The sequence below is a fragment of the Otolemur garnettii genome, unplaced genomic scaffold (genome assembly GCF_000181295.1).
Source record: "Otolemur garnettii isolate 467f Iridium unplaced genomic scaffold, OtoGar3 scaffold00005, whole genome shotgun sequence".
Lineage (NCBI taxonomy): Eukaryota > Metazoa > Chordata > Mammalia > Primates > Galagidae > Otolemur > Otolemur garnettii.
Genome location: NW_003852400.1, coordinates 38,835,887 through 38,850,744, shown reverse-complemented (window position 1 = coordinate 38,850,744; position 14,858 = coordinate 38,835,887). Strand labels below are relative to the sequence as shown.

General features: G+C 41.7%; 1 protein-coding gene across 1 annotated transcript in view; it reads left to right on the top strand.

Moving 5' to 3' along the window:
* The window catches only part of RAB3C (RAB3C, member RAS oncogene family), a 259,905-nt gene that overhangs the window by 180,510 nt on the left and 64,537 nt on the right, over positions 1–14,858 (top strand). The window lies entirely within an intron of this gene.

Here is a 14,858-nt window from a genome sequence, read left to right as displayed (position 1 = left end):
ATATCATATTGGAGGCTGATATGATACTCTTGTGATTGTCTAAAGTTTAAAATCCTTTTTTTTTTTTTTTTTGCTGTTTTTGGCTGGGGCTGGGTTTGAACCCACCACCTCCTGCATATGGGGCTGGCACCCCACTCCTCTGAGCCACAGGTGCCGGCCTAAAGTTTAAAATTCTTTATGAAGCAAAGCAGTCCTTGAATATTTTTATCTGAAGAAATGGAAACACCTTTGCCTTTACCTTTTTTTTCTTTTTCTTTTTTTTTTTAAGATTCTCGTTCCTGGCAGATGTTAATGGCAGTGTTGGATGTTAAGGTTTAGCGTTAGCTAAGCACTGTGATCTCATTTGTTAGCACCAAGAGATAAGAGAAGGCTTGGGAAGCTCAAAATTTATGATAGGTAAATAGAAAAGAGGACTAACGAAATACCACTTGAGTAAAGCGAGAGGAGTGTGCTAGGTGGTTGCACTGATGGCACCTGATAAGCGGTATCCCTGGTGTTCACGCGCTTCCAAGGCCTTCTCACACTGACTCCAGGTGTGGCTATACAAAACGCGCTGGCCAATGGCAAGCAGAATGCAAATAGAGGCTTGAAAAGTGCAGCCTTGAATGGCAGGAACAGGTGAATTGACTTATTTGGTCAGTCATAAGGAACGAGTGAAGGTTTTAAGTAAAGGACCAACAGGATCAACGTAGTGCTTCAAGACTATGAACCCAATTATGGTGCACAAAATAGAATTGACTGGGACAGGGCAGTTGGAGATGTGGGTAGGGCAAACATTTGCGAGATTATCGTTATCTAAGAGGGCATCTCCACTAGAATAGAAGAGCAAAAAATTAATACTGGAAGTAGTCTGTATATTAAGAAAACCCTGCAAGAAGAGAGAGACCAAAGCACCACAGCAGTGTGGCATCTCTCTCAGACCACCAGGGTCAGCCAGAGGTGGACGGCCCTAGCCAAGACCCCAGAGAATGTTTTCCAAGATCGGATGAGTCCTTTCATTGTCAAGAGAATGATAAAGACAAGAAGGCAAATTTATGGTATTTGTCTTTTGATTTTTATCTCATTTTTTGGCATCCCCTGAAAGCATAACCCAACTTCCTTCCTTGAATTCTAGCAATTTCTAAATAACCTAGATGACCTAGTTTCAACACAATAATCTAAATCTTTGCATTCTACTAATTTCCAGAATCCACATATCAAAAATCCCATATTGTTTAAATTTTATATATCAGGTAAAGCAGGTGCAGGTCTATTGTGTAGAGAACCATGAAGAAAGACAAATTAAAAAAGCAAAGTATTTTAAGTGCCAAAGAAGAAATCCTGATGCATTCACAGGCCATGAAGCCAGGGATGAGAATGTCAGGTTTCGGGGAGGAAGGAAAAACAGAAGCAGGCATTTTATGCAGTTCATGTATCATTTCACCCACCTGACCCAGAAGTCTACATAAAGGTATTCTCCTAAGACAGCAACAGACATGTACGGTGTACCTAAGAAAGGAGAAATAAAGATTTCAGATAAAGTCCTAAGAGAGCCAGGCCAACAGTGGAATAAGCCAACCTGGCTCAGCTTCACTGCATTTCATAAATGCAGAGAGATAAAGGCAAGATGAGCTCGGACCAGGGGACTAACCAGCTGTAGGTCTGGCCCAGAATAGAGTCCTAATTAGCATCCAAAGTTATGGCAATGGAGATTTGTATAGAGAAAATGTGCAAGAAAGCGACCTCCATTCGTAAAATCAAGCCTTTAAGAACCCAAATAAGGGACTTTCCGAAATGAAGAAAGAACTAGATTCGAGTCATTCTCCCTTAAAGGACTGCACCTGCCTGTTCCAGAAGCAAAAGGATTCAGCACAGAGCCAGAAATATTTATTGTACAGTGAAGAATCAGCTGCAAGGTGTCTTTGTGCGGAAGTAGGTGGGTACTCCTTTTGAATAAGTCATGGAGTGTGAGGAGAGAAGAGCCCCAGGGAATATTTGTCAACATTTCCATAATTCAAAGGTTGTGCAGCAATTCATGCCAGGCACCTTGATTGAGGCCAGTACTCCTTCAAGAGTTCTGGAGGAAGTAGTCCCAGCTGTCAATCAGTGGCAGGCACTCCCCCGGACAGGTGAACAGCAGCAGGTGAAGAGGCAATGGACTGTTCAGTTTAGGGGCCCGATCCACTGATCCCTGATGCTCCTACACATCCTCTCCTAGCAATTCCCGGGACCAATTTATTCCAACCATCTGCTTTTCTCTGCTTCTGCTCCCAGGCTGCAATTGCTGCCGGAGAAACTCGGATACCTGTGCCAACTGGCACCACGGCAGCCTCAGCTGGGCGCTCCATACAACTCAGCAGTCTTTTCACGTGTCCTAACCACCTTCTATTTACAGTGCCCAGAGCAGCTGTTCCAAATTCTTTACGCTCTCCTCAAGCTTCCTGTAGCTCTCCTGTCCCCTCATTCTGAGCTACTGACCTTGCTCCTACCTCACCAAGAGAATAGAAGCCATCACCTCTGCACCCCTAGTCCTTAGTGAATGCCCAAGACATGGTAGGGGTGTGAGGAATCAGTGAATGAATAAATTAATTTGTCGGTGAATGTAATTAGTGACTGTCAGTTTCCCTTCTTCCTAACCTTAACCTTCCTCTGTCCTTAGTATGAAACCCCTCTTGGCTTCCTTCACACATACCTGAGAGAGAGAATTACCTTTTGCCTTTCCAAGGCCAGTGTCTCCACCTAACTCCTGATTCTGTCTGTTCCCATCCCTTCCAGGATCACTGATGTGCTCTATCTTTTACACCTCTCTTCATCTTCTACGCTTTAGCCCATGGATATGCCGAAGACTCTGTCTCTCTCTTCCATCCTGTCCTGAGGCTCTGGTCTCAGCTCTGCTAAGACGTTAGTGGGGGACAGATAAAACTTCTGCCCTTACATGGAGGAAAGATAGATATTATCCTAATGACAGAGACAAATAAATTTAAAAAATAGATGTTTAAGGTGGTGCCTGTGGCTCATAGGAGTAGGGCGCCAACCCCATATACCAGAGGTGGAAGGTTCAAACCTAGCCCCAGCCAAAAACTGCAAAATAATTATAATAATAAATACAAACAAAAAATAAAAAAATAGATGTTTATAAATGCCTTAAGCAAATTATAAACAGGGAATGAGGGCAGAGTCTATTGGGGAGACAGTGGGGACAATACTTTCAATAGAGCAGTCGAGTATAGGTGACTTTTAAGCCAGGATCTGAAGGAAGTAAAGGATGGTGAGAAATCTGCATTCAAAACAGAGGAAGCAGCTCGTGCGAAGGTCCTGTGGCAGGTGGAGTGTTGTTGGTGCAAATCAAGGTATAAAAAGGAAAACCATATGGCTGGAGCTGAGTGAGGGGTGGGACTGTAGGAGTATACCAGGCCAGGGACCAGGTCTGGAGGGCTTTGTCAAGCTTTTGCTCTGGGGAAATCAGGGAGCTTGTGCAAAGGTTTTGGGCAGAGAAGTGACTTGATTCAACATATTTGAAAGGATCCCTCTGGTTGCTGCTTATGAATTGAGTAGGGGGAGGGCAAAAAAAGAAGCCAGAAGCCTAATTAGAAGGTGTTGCATCCTCATTCGCCACCCCATTTATCAAAAGGGCAGTTTCACTGATTGCCCCTGACTTCTCTATCCCTATCCAGTCCCATCTGGTTCCTGCCCTCACTGGAAATACTCTTGACTGAGGTCACAAATGACCTAAGTACCAAAGCCAACCCCGGGGCTTCTCTTCAGTATCTGGGGCTCCTTTATAAAACCTCCAACTAAAGAAAGCCCAACTGTGTACTGACCTATTAAGAGTAAAACAAATCAAGAAGATCCACCTGGCAGGTTTAGTGACATCATAACAGCCACAGAGGCTTAAGTTTCCCTTTCTGATTTCCTTCGGGCATGGCCTGTGTACTGGAATCTGACAGAGGATGACAGGTGACAAAGGTGACTGCCCTCTTTGGTGACAGATGCTTCTCACCTTCACACGATAGGTGCCATGTGGGAAGCAGGCTCAGAGCTTCCAGGCTTTTAAATTTTTCCAAAAGAATCCTGAAATCAGGCTGCGGATGATAGCTCACACCTGTAATCCTAGCACTCTAGGACGCCGAGGCAGGTGGACTGCTTGAGCTCAGGAGTTTAAGACCAGCCTGAGCAAGAGTGAAACCCCTGTCTCTAAAAACTAGCTGGGCCTTGTGGCGGGCATCTGTAGTCCCAACTACTCAGGAGGCTGAGGCAAGAGGATGGCTTCGGCCCATGAGTTTGCTGTGAGCTATGATGCCACAGCACTCTACCCGGCATGACAAAGTGAGACTGTCTCAAAAAAATTAAAAAAAAAAAAAAACCCTGAAATCAGAAGTTTTGTATGTTTTTAAATGTTAGTAACTACTTTAAATTTTTAAAAATGTCTGTGGGATGAACAGAATCTCTCTGTGAGTCACATACAACCACTGGCCACCAGTTTTTAAAACTTCTTAGGGAAATTGCAAAGTGTAGTTAGTGAGAAATCCTCCAAGCCCTGGCCTGGCCCAGGCCTGACCCGCTGTACAGGCTGCATTAGTGCCGATTATAAGGGTTGCTGGTTATTTCCCCCCATTTTCAGCCTTAAACGCCTGCACGCAGTGCTGGGTTTTGACACTTCCCTTACTCACTTCTTGTTCTCTTTTTAAGTTCCTGGCCTCCCTGCCCTGCCTGTCCCACAATCTTGCATCCTTAGTCACACACTGAGCTCTCTGCTCCCTGGTGTTCACTCCCCTCCACCGTGGCTCTGCCCACCCCGCCTCCCACCAGGCATGTCAGATTCTTTCCCAGTTCTCCCTGCAGGAACTCAGTCCCTAAGCTGTTCAGGCATTTCCTAGTTTTCTGGAGCAGATAGGTCCAGACTCAAATCCCTTTTTCTAGCTTATGAGACATTCAAGTTTAAGGATGCCATACGACCACTCAGTGTCTCAATTCATTAGGAATTGAGAAGTGTCCATTTCACTAGCTTTTCAAGGACGGTATCTGGCAAGCTTACATTAAAACACCTTGTGCTCTAGCTATATGGCAAGAAGAAACTATCTTAAATAAAAAGATATTTTCTTCCCTCTCCCCATCCCCCACACTGTTCCCCAGACTTTTGATAAATCTCCCTGTCTTTACTCAAATATTGGTGTTGCCCCCAGAGGCCTGTCTTTATGTTCTCATCTCAGCCTATATGCATTGAGTGGTTCTTTCTACTTGTTTAACTTCAAAGAATATCTATATTCAAAAGGATTTATAACAAGGCTGGTCTTATACCCTTTGTTAAGCTTTGGACCCATTTTTCTACTGATCTCTTGAACACCTGGGTGCCCCTGCAAATACCTCAAATTCAACAAGAGGTGAAACTAAGCCTGTTATTTTCTTCTTAATCTTCCATCTTACTCATCACCACTATTTTTTGCTCCTCAGTATTTCCCCCCAGTAGTAACACTAGCTGCTTAAACAGATAAACCTAGAAATTGTAATGGCTAAGCACATTAAACCTGGTTGCTTCCCAGGCCGCTGGACATCACAGTCCACTGCAGCCCTGCAGGGGCGTGGTGGTGGGGAGCTTCTGCTCTGCACACACTCTGGGGTTGAGCTCCTTCCAGAGCCCTGCCTGTCCCACAATCTTGCTCCTTAGTCGCATGGCCGTCTTCAGCACCTTACCTGGGAGATGACTGCAGATGGGGAAGACAGAGAATGGATGGGCCTAGTTGTGTGTCTATTCTGCCTTCTATTGATCAAAACTCAGATACTTAACCTCAAATAACTGCAAAAGCTTGGGATTAATTTCAGTTCCCTCCTTCAATCTCTACTGCAACTTAAATCAATGGTATATGCCAAACTTCCTTCTTTCTTCACACAATTATCTGTCAAGCCCTGTGCATGTGCCAGGGGTGCTCTTTCGTTTTAGAATGCCCAGCTTAGTTGTTATTACTTCAAAAACCTACTTTGAGAATCTAGACCCATCTCAAATATTACTTTTTCTTAGAAGACTGCCCAAATCCATTAGTCAGAATTAATGTGTCTATATGTTCATAAAAATTCATATAACACTATTGCATGTGGGCACATCCATTACACCTAATTTTATGTGTCTGCATTTCCCACAAAACTAGGAATTTCTTGAGGAGAAGAACATGTTTTATATATAATTCTACTGGCCAGATTGATAATCCTTACGTCTTATTCAAAGCCTGTGTGGGCTCAATTGATGTTTGATGAATAAATGAATCACTAAAATGCAAATGAAAACTCTTTTTTTTAGAAAATAGCCCATCTTCTGTACTTTAGTTTCATTCATTATGCTGTAGAAGTTATTAGCTCCAAATATATTGGGGTTTAGGAGGAGAAATCATCACAAGGAGCATTCTTTATTAGCCAAGTTAGCAGATTTTTCTCTGAAGATTTTGAAGAATCTTGAAATAAATCTTTAGCTACATCTCAGCAAGAGGCAAGGCTTTCTAATAATCAGTCTAATCAATCTTACAAGTTGTAAATCTTAGAATCATTAACAGCTTGCTAAAGGAGAACAATCATTTTTGGTTATCTGGGAACTGGTTTTTCCTTTCCCTTTCTCTTACATAGAGTTAAAAAGGGAAATGAATCCAGGACAAAGCTACAAACCTCAGTTAATCCAGTTCTGCCTGAGCTTGAAGCCTGGATCAAGGTTCAAAGGCATAGCCTACTTAATTTGGGACTTCTTCTCTTTTCTTGTCCTCCTTATCATGAATAATTAGGAGTGTGAGCCATTGTTGAATGAGAGTCATCATTAATGAGATATTCCAAGATACTATCTTGCTTGCCAGCTTCTCTTCCTCCCATACTCAACAAGAGCGTCAAGGTAGTGAATTAAAATGTATATATGTGGTCTCATCTATTGTGCCTATGTAAATAATTCTTCAGTATATGTCTTAAGTTTAGATTTTTCTTTCACGTTCCCTATATGACTGACCATTGGTATTTCCACTCAGGTGACCCATAAGAATCTCTAATTCAACATGTCAGAAACTAAATTAGTCACCCTCACTTCCAAAACTACTGCAACTCCTCTCTTCTCTTGCTTAATTTATAACAGCACCATTCTCCCAGTCAGACAGAACTGGAAACAGTCCTCTTTGACAGCTCTTACATCCTATTAACAACCACTTATTGAGTCACATTCATTCTCTTTCTGCTAACCCTCTTATAGTAAGATCTCATGTTACTCTTTTGGAAGAAAGCTCTTTCAATGCAGGCATCCCAGAGCTGAGCTCATAATGTCAGCCCCTTTGAGCATCCAATCCAGTACCAACAAGACAGAATCATAGAGACAAACTGACTTCGTGTTGACCTCTGGCTGTCTTGGTTGTCAGGGCTGAATATTGATAAAACTTGGAAGACACTCTGTAACTAAGGACTTTGTAAAATTAACAATAACTACAAAAATGAAACTTATAGACTAGCAAAGAATGAGCCCATTATAGATGGTTGGAAAGATAGATATATAAGATTATAAAAGGATATTTGGAGGTACCAGAAGGGAATCACTGATAGATTGTCTGTGTGTACTAGGGCGTCCAGCTTCCTAATTATATAATGTGTCTGGGAGAATTTAAGGGTTACAAAATGTTTGAGAAATACTAAGAAAAGGTGCTTAGCAGTGTGGACAATAACTGGAGCCTAACTCCCTAGAGAACCTAACTTAACTAAGATAAGATATCTGGAAGACCCATCTAGTAGCACTTTGCACAGAGGAAGAGAAATGCTGTTGAAAAATGGAAAGGATTGTGACACTTGGGTCCTAACTTCTAGTACAGAAACCCCTTCATTTCCAATGGGTAGTGACGAACATCAGGGATATGTTTCCTGCTGGCCTAAGGCTGAAAATCACTGAGGGGCAGAGCAATAGAGGGGGTCAGTAGTGTCCTAGGCATGCTATTAGCAGCAAATTGTGTAGCAACACAGTGGCCAAACAGCAAAATGATGGTAGGACCTATGGACTCTGAAAAAGATGGCACTGCAAAACTAGAAGTAGGAGCTACAATTTAATGAGACAGTTCCATCTCCTGGGGGAGAGGGGGAATGAATTTCTAAAATGAATAATGTGGATGGAGCTTCCAATTTTGGCTTCCTGAAAATTAAGGCATTTGTGCTTGGAAGAGCTCTGAAGATACTGTGTTTGTACTCGCTGATAAGGGAGGCCCAGGCTAAACAATTTATGTCTTTACATGTAACAAGTGATTAAAAACACTCCCGGGGTAGCAATACATCTTCAAATCCTTTCTAGGGCAATAACAGCAGTCTTGTCTGGATCCTTCTCTGTAACTTACATACAATTTCTGTCCCCAAATCATCCAAGTCTTGTCTTATTTCTTACTCCACAGTCCTTAATATCTAAATTTTGCTCTTTGCTTATACACTTGCTGTATTACCTTTATGAACTGAGTGCTTCCAAAATAGTCAGCAAAATCCAGACTGTGGGTGTGTAATTCTGCAGCTCTCTGTCTCCCTGGATGGAATGATCCTGTATCTGTTTCAGGTTTCCTGGTGGCCAAGTTGTTGCTGTTATGCTCAATAGTCTGGAATCTCCTGAAGTTAGGGAGAACTTTTAAAACTCTTCCTTTAGAAGAAAAGTTACTTCTTATTTAATGACAGTACTAAAAATGGATGCCCCATTATAAAAATATAGATGTGACTACCATGATTTATCTAATATTTTGTTATTAATGATATATCTTTCAGCCTTTAATTATATACTGGCTATAATTTCATTCAGATATTCTTCAGCTGTCTCTAGGATTCTATTGTTTTTTTCTGAATTAGACTCTAGCCATATCGTTGGACAGTAACTAGAACTGCATCTTTTCTCTAAGCAAGGAGAGACTCCTCTAAAAATAAGTATATAGGCCAGCATGGTGGCTCACGCCTATAATCCTAGTACTCTGGGAGGCCAACACGGGTAGATTGCTTGAGCTCAGGAGTTTAAGACCAGCTTGAGCAAGAGGGAGACCCTGTCTCTACTAAAAATAGAAACATGGAGGCAAGAGGGTCATTTGAGCCTAAGAGTTGGAGGTTGCTGTAAGCCATGATGACACCATGGCACTCTACCCTGGGCAACAGCTTGAGACTCTTGTCTAAAAAAAAAAAAAGTAAATAAATTACATTTTTAAAAACTTTTTTTTTTTTTGCAGTTTTTCGCTAGGGCTGGGTTTGAACCTGCCACCTCTGGCATATGGGGCCAGCGCCCTACTCCTTTGAGCCACAGGCACCGCCCATTTTAAAAACTTTTAAACCTCCAGCTAAAATACTAATAGCTGTGCCTCAGTGTCACACCTGACTGCACACACTGTGGCCTTCTAGCATTTACTGTTTACATACATCTCTTCGGCCAAGAGAATGGTCTTCTGCTGGCTAGATATGATTGATTAAAATCAGTCGTACAATTTATTGATCCATTCATGGGTCTACTTTACCGCCTTCATGTTTATATGGATGGAATTAGAAAATGTTCTTCTTAGCAAAGTATCTCAAGAATGGAAGAAAAAGTATCCAATGTACATAGCGCTATTTTGAAACTAATTCATAGCTTTCATAGGAGTGTCATAACTTAATTATAGCCTTAGAATATGGGAAGGGGGTGGGAGAGGGGAGGTAAGGGGAGTGGATGGGGGAGGGAGGGTGATTGGTGAGGTCACCTCTATGGTTTATCTTACAAGGGTACAAGTGAATCTTTCTAAAAGCAGAGTACGAATGTCTTGACTCAATAATTGAGAAAAAGACATGAAGGTTATGTTAACCAGTTTGATGAGAGTATTTCAAAACGTATATGAAAACAGCACGCTATACCCCATGATTGCATTAATGTACACAGTTATGGTATAAGAAATAAAAAAAAAAAATCAGTCTTACAGGCTCAGTGTCCATAGATCAGTGTTTAGGGCGCTGGCCACACACACCGAAGGTGGTGGCTTTGAGCCCAGCCTGGGCCTGCTGAACAATAATGACAACTGAAAGCAAAAAATAGCTGGGTGTTGTAGCAGACACCTGTAGTCCCAGCTACTTGGGAGGCTGAGGCAAGAGAATCTCTTAAGCCCAAGAGTTTGAGGTTGCTTTGAGCTGTGATGCCATAGCACTCTGCCAAGGGCAACATAGTAAGACTCTGTCTCAAAAAAAAAAAAAAAAAAAAATCAGTCTTAAATATTTCTTCCCCTGCTATTACCTTAGTTTCTTTCTTTTGCTTGTAAAAATCTCCTAATTCAGTTTCTGTATTTCTAATCACTTCCTTTCTTAACCAGGGTTCTTCATTTGAATATAACTTAAGAGACTATTTTTTTTAGCTCTCCCAAGCATAGTTCTTAACTACAATAGTAGCATTCTTGATGAGTACATAATTTATTACATAGAATATATACTCTGAAAGCATTAAGGATTAAGTCTTAGTTGAAATAAAAAGGAGGGAGAATGGAACTATCACTAGGTTCATCTTAAATTACTCTGCGGTTCATGTTATCACCCCTCTCAGAATCTATCAGTGGCTCCCCAGGACCTATAAAATCAGATCTAGTCTAGGCACAGTGGTTCATGCTGTTAATCTTAGCACTATGGGAAGCCAAGGCAGGTGGATTTCTTGAGTTCAGGAGTTTGAGACCAGCCTGAGCAAGAGCAAGACCTAGTCTCTACCAAAAGCAGAAAAACTAGCTAGGTGTAGTGTTACACAGCTACTCGGGAGGCTGAGGGAAGAGGATTGCTCAAGCCCAAGAGTTTGAGATTGCTGTGAGCTATGATGCAATGGCACTCTATTCTACCCAGGGCACAGAGTGAGATTCTGTCTAAAAAAAAAAAGAATATAAAATTAGATCTAAACCCTTTAGCATGCAGGGCCTCTACATCTTGTCTGTTATCTCCTGCTTGCTGGGCCACTGGGCTTCTCTCCATTTCTCCAGCTCACCCTGGACCACCCATAACTCCTCCTCCTCTTCCCTCCTCCTTTCCCACCACCTCAAACTGGGAGTCCCATCCTTCTGCATCCCTATCACTCATTTTTCAAGGTCAAAGTTAGATGTTACCGTCTATACTAATTCTCTTCTGGAGTCTTACTTCTGGATAATCTTTACCACATTTTACTTTTTTAAATTTTGTGGCACTTTTCACTATCTTGAGTGCAATCTGCCATTTATTTGAGTGCTGATCTTATCACCTCCTCTGATCTAAAAACTTCCTGGGGAGGAAAACCATGTTATAGGTGTGTGTGTATATATATATATATATATATCTCCCTTTCTGCCCCATGCCCATCCCTAAAAGGTGCAATGTCAATACAGCTTTGGTGAGAGAAAGAAAGAGGGGGGAGGAGAAAAGGAGAAAGAAAAAGAAAGAAATATATATAGACAGAGAGAGAGAAACAAAGAGAAGGAAGAAAGGAAGGAAGAAAAGAGAGAGAGAGAGAGAGAGAAAGAGGGAGAGAGAATGAACTAGAATACATCACCACTTGTCTACTGATAGATACACCACAGGTTCAAATTTCAACTTGTTAAACAGGCAAGACTTGGAAGAGAAAAGTGTCCTTGGAGTGAGTCTTTCTCCTCTGCATGTTTGCCTATTAGGAAATGGCATGATGTCTTAAACTGCCATCAAGAATCCATGTGTCAGCTCGGCGCCTGTGGCTCAAGTGGCTAAGGTGCCAGCCACATACACCTAAGATGGCGGGTTTGAATCTAGCCCGGGCCCACCAAACAACAATGACGGCTGCAACCAAAAAATAGCCGGGCATTGTGGCGGGTGCCTGTGGTCCCAGCTACTTGGGATGCTGAGGCAGGAGACTCATTTGAGCCCAGGAGTTGGAGATTACTGTGAGCTGTGATGTCACAGCACTCTACCCAGGGAGATAGCTTGAAGCTCTGTCTCAAAAGAAAAAAAAAAAAGAATCCATGTGTCCCCACCTTCCTCTGTACCCAAACCCAAATCTTCTATACCCCAGAATCTCACTGTATACTTTAATGCTTGTAATACAGTAATATTTTATACCTACTCTTATCATGTTGATAATTGCTAGTCTTTAACATTAAATGTAAAGTATTTATTCCTATACTTGAACATAATATACCGGTATTGCTTTTCAGTAACTGCTATAAGCTATTTTTTCCTAAATCAATCCAAACAGGAAAACTAAGCATTTTTCCCTACTCATTGTTTTCCTATCATTTCAATGCTAACGACCATTTTTAAAACTTTACATTTCTAAAGTACATTGTACTTGAGCATTCTAAAGTACTGCTGGGGCCATAAGTCAGACGAAGATATCATTCAGTCAGCACTTCACCAGGAATATCAGCTTTACACACCCAGAAAGCCCTCATAGCCTTTGACACCTGAACAAAAGACGGAAAGATAAGAATTATTTCTCAAGAGCCAGGTTCTAGGACCACATTTGCCTTTCAAATTTAAAATGTGAAGACCTATCCTTTGTTACAGCCTTCAATGGTATTACGTCCTATAATGTTATTTATTTCAATTGCCTCAGTTCTACCGCACGATCCCTTTTGATTTCTAAGAGATGTGAGATGTGAATCTGTAACACTACATATTCATAGCTCTTTCTTTTTCTTTTTTTTTTTTAGAAAAGTCTCAATGCGCTTTTCTAACCTTATTCTATCTTCTCTTTGTTAGAAATTAGTAAGAGCTTGACACATATGCACATGTGTTTTTGGTGCACAAATATCCCTAAATCTTATCTGTTATAGAGGTAAGATTTTTAAGAAAATAACTTCTGAGATGTTCACCAAGGAGACTTTTTTCAGATTAAAGGTTAAAAGATGTCTTTACCCCAAGCTTTGCAGAGTAAAGAGTAGGTTACCTTATTTTCTTATGGTGAGAAAATTCAAACTGCAGCATAATGAAAATCTGAAGGGCAGAAATAAAGACAACATTGTGTGACTCATTCAAAACAAAAATATTTTCTCCTCTACCTGCTACACCAAAAATAAATTCATATTTTCTTCTAAAGAATCATAGTCTTTTTTATTCGGCTATATTCTAAATAAGTAATTTTTGTTTCTGCTGCCACTGATACGAGAACACATGAAAAATCATTATTTGTATTTTAAGTAGTTCTCCTACAAAGTACTGAGGGAGCAAAGGCAAAGTGTTTTCCACCTGGCACTTGCTTTGGATCAAATACTTTTAAAGTAGATGCATTAATAAGCCCGACCCCAGTGAAGGTGCGTACTGTACAAACATGTTTGGGCGCGTGGCCAGGCAGGCATAGCCAGAGAGGGCGCAGGCGGATTAGACATCAAAACTTCGCCTTTCTTCTCCTCTTCCCTTTTATCCTCTAACAATTTCTTGGAGATTTCCTGTGCAAACAGGAAACCTTGAGAAGTTTGTTTTTGACTTAAAGGTTGGTTGGCTTAAATCCTTTTGTAGTATTTTCATGCCACTTTAAACCAAATAAAAGTTTGTGGGAAGACTCAAGAAATGGAACTATTGTCTGATGTGAGCCAGGAGTTTGTGGGTAAGCGTGTGAGAAGGCAGGCTTGGGCTGGTGAGTGGCCTTGGGACGCACAGGGTGCAGAGCGACACAGGCAGACCCACGTCCAGCCTTCCTTGGTTGGGTGAAAGTCCGTCTTCCTCTCACCTGTCTCAAAACATTATCTTAGAAGTAGGTGGGTCAGAAAGCCTCGCCTACCTCAACAATGCAGCACGCTTCATAGAGTCCTCACATTTCATTTTGGTTTTCATGCACGGCTGCTTTTCCATTAAAGGAAGAAAAAAATGTGTTACAAGTGAACTAATAACAACTAATAATGACCTTGCTCTTATTACCACCTAGGTTTCTTAAGTGGGGAATCCTGGGAGGGAGGAGTCAACAAACTAAAGGGTGAGTGACAGGAAGAAGGGATCTTCTGCCTCTGGCTCTCTTCCCGTTGCTCCATTACCAGGCTTGAAAAGGGTCAGTAGCCCTTATGGATCATCTGCAAGATTTCATAGGTGGTGTGAGATGCAGCCGGACTACCTAAGTGTGTACACACCTCAGCTCTAAAGGAGAGTCTGGGCTTAGGCCCATCCACACAGTCAAGGAATCCCTCTCCATGGCTATCCAGGTCCAGTGAGTGTCCCAGAGGAAAAGGCAAAGGCAAAAAGCGAGGTTCAACTCTGCAGCAGCCTGAGGCAGGCTGGAATTCACACCTAGAAACAAGGGTGACCAGCAGTCTGAGTTTCCATGGACACTGAACTTTCAGTTTTAAAACCAGAACATTCTTGGGCAAATCCAGACAACTGGTCATCCTGAAAACCCAGAATTTAGTTTTCACCATTCACTATCTTCACCGTTGGACTCTTTTAAATTCCATACTTTTAAAGTTGGCTGCATGTTGGAAATATCTGGGGAGTTTTAAAAGCAACTAATATTTGTGTTTCACCCCCAGAAGTCCTGAGTCCATTGGTCTGAGATGTGACCTGGCCATAAGTAACCCAAGATCTCCAGTTGATTCTATCATGTAGGACCGTTTGGAGACTAAGTGACTTTGCCACATTATTTAACCTCTCTCAGTTTTTCTGTTGATTAAAATTTGCCCTTCTTGAGGGTGGCACCTGTAGCTCAAAGGAGTAGGGCACTGGCCCCATATACCAGAGGTGGCAGGTTCAAACCCAGCCCTGGCTAAAAACTGCAAAAAAAAAAAAGTTTTGCCCTTCCTTTTGTGTGTAATATTTGCACAAATAATCAGCCTTCTACTATTTAAAATGTTCTAAATAGGAATCAATCACTGTAGGATCTTATTAAAGTGAAGACTGATTCAGTAGGTGTGGGAGGAGGCTGGAGAATTTGCAATTCTAACAAGCTCCCCAGTGATGCTGATGAGCTTGTCCTTGATGTG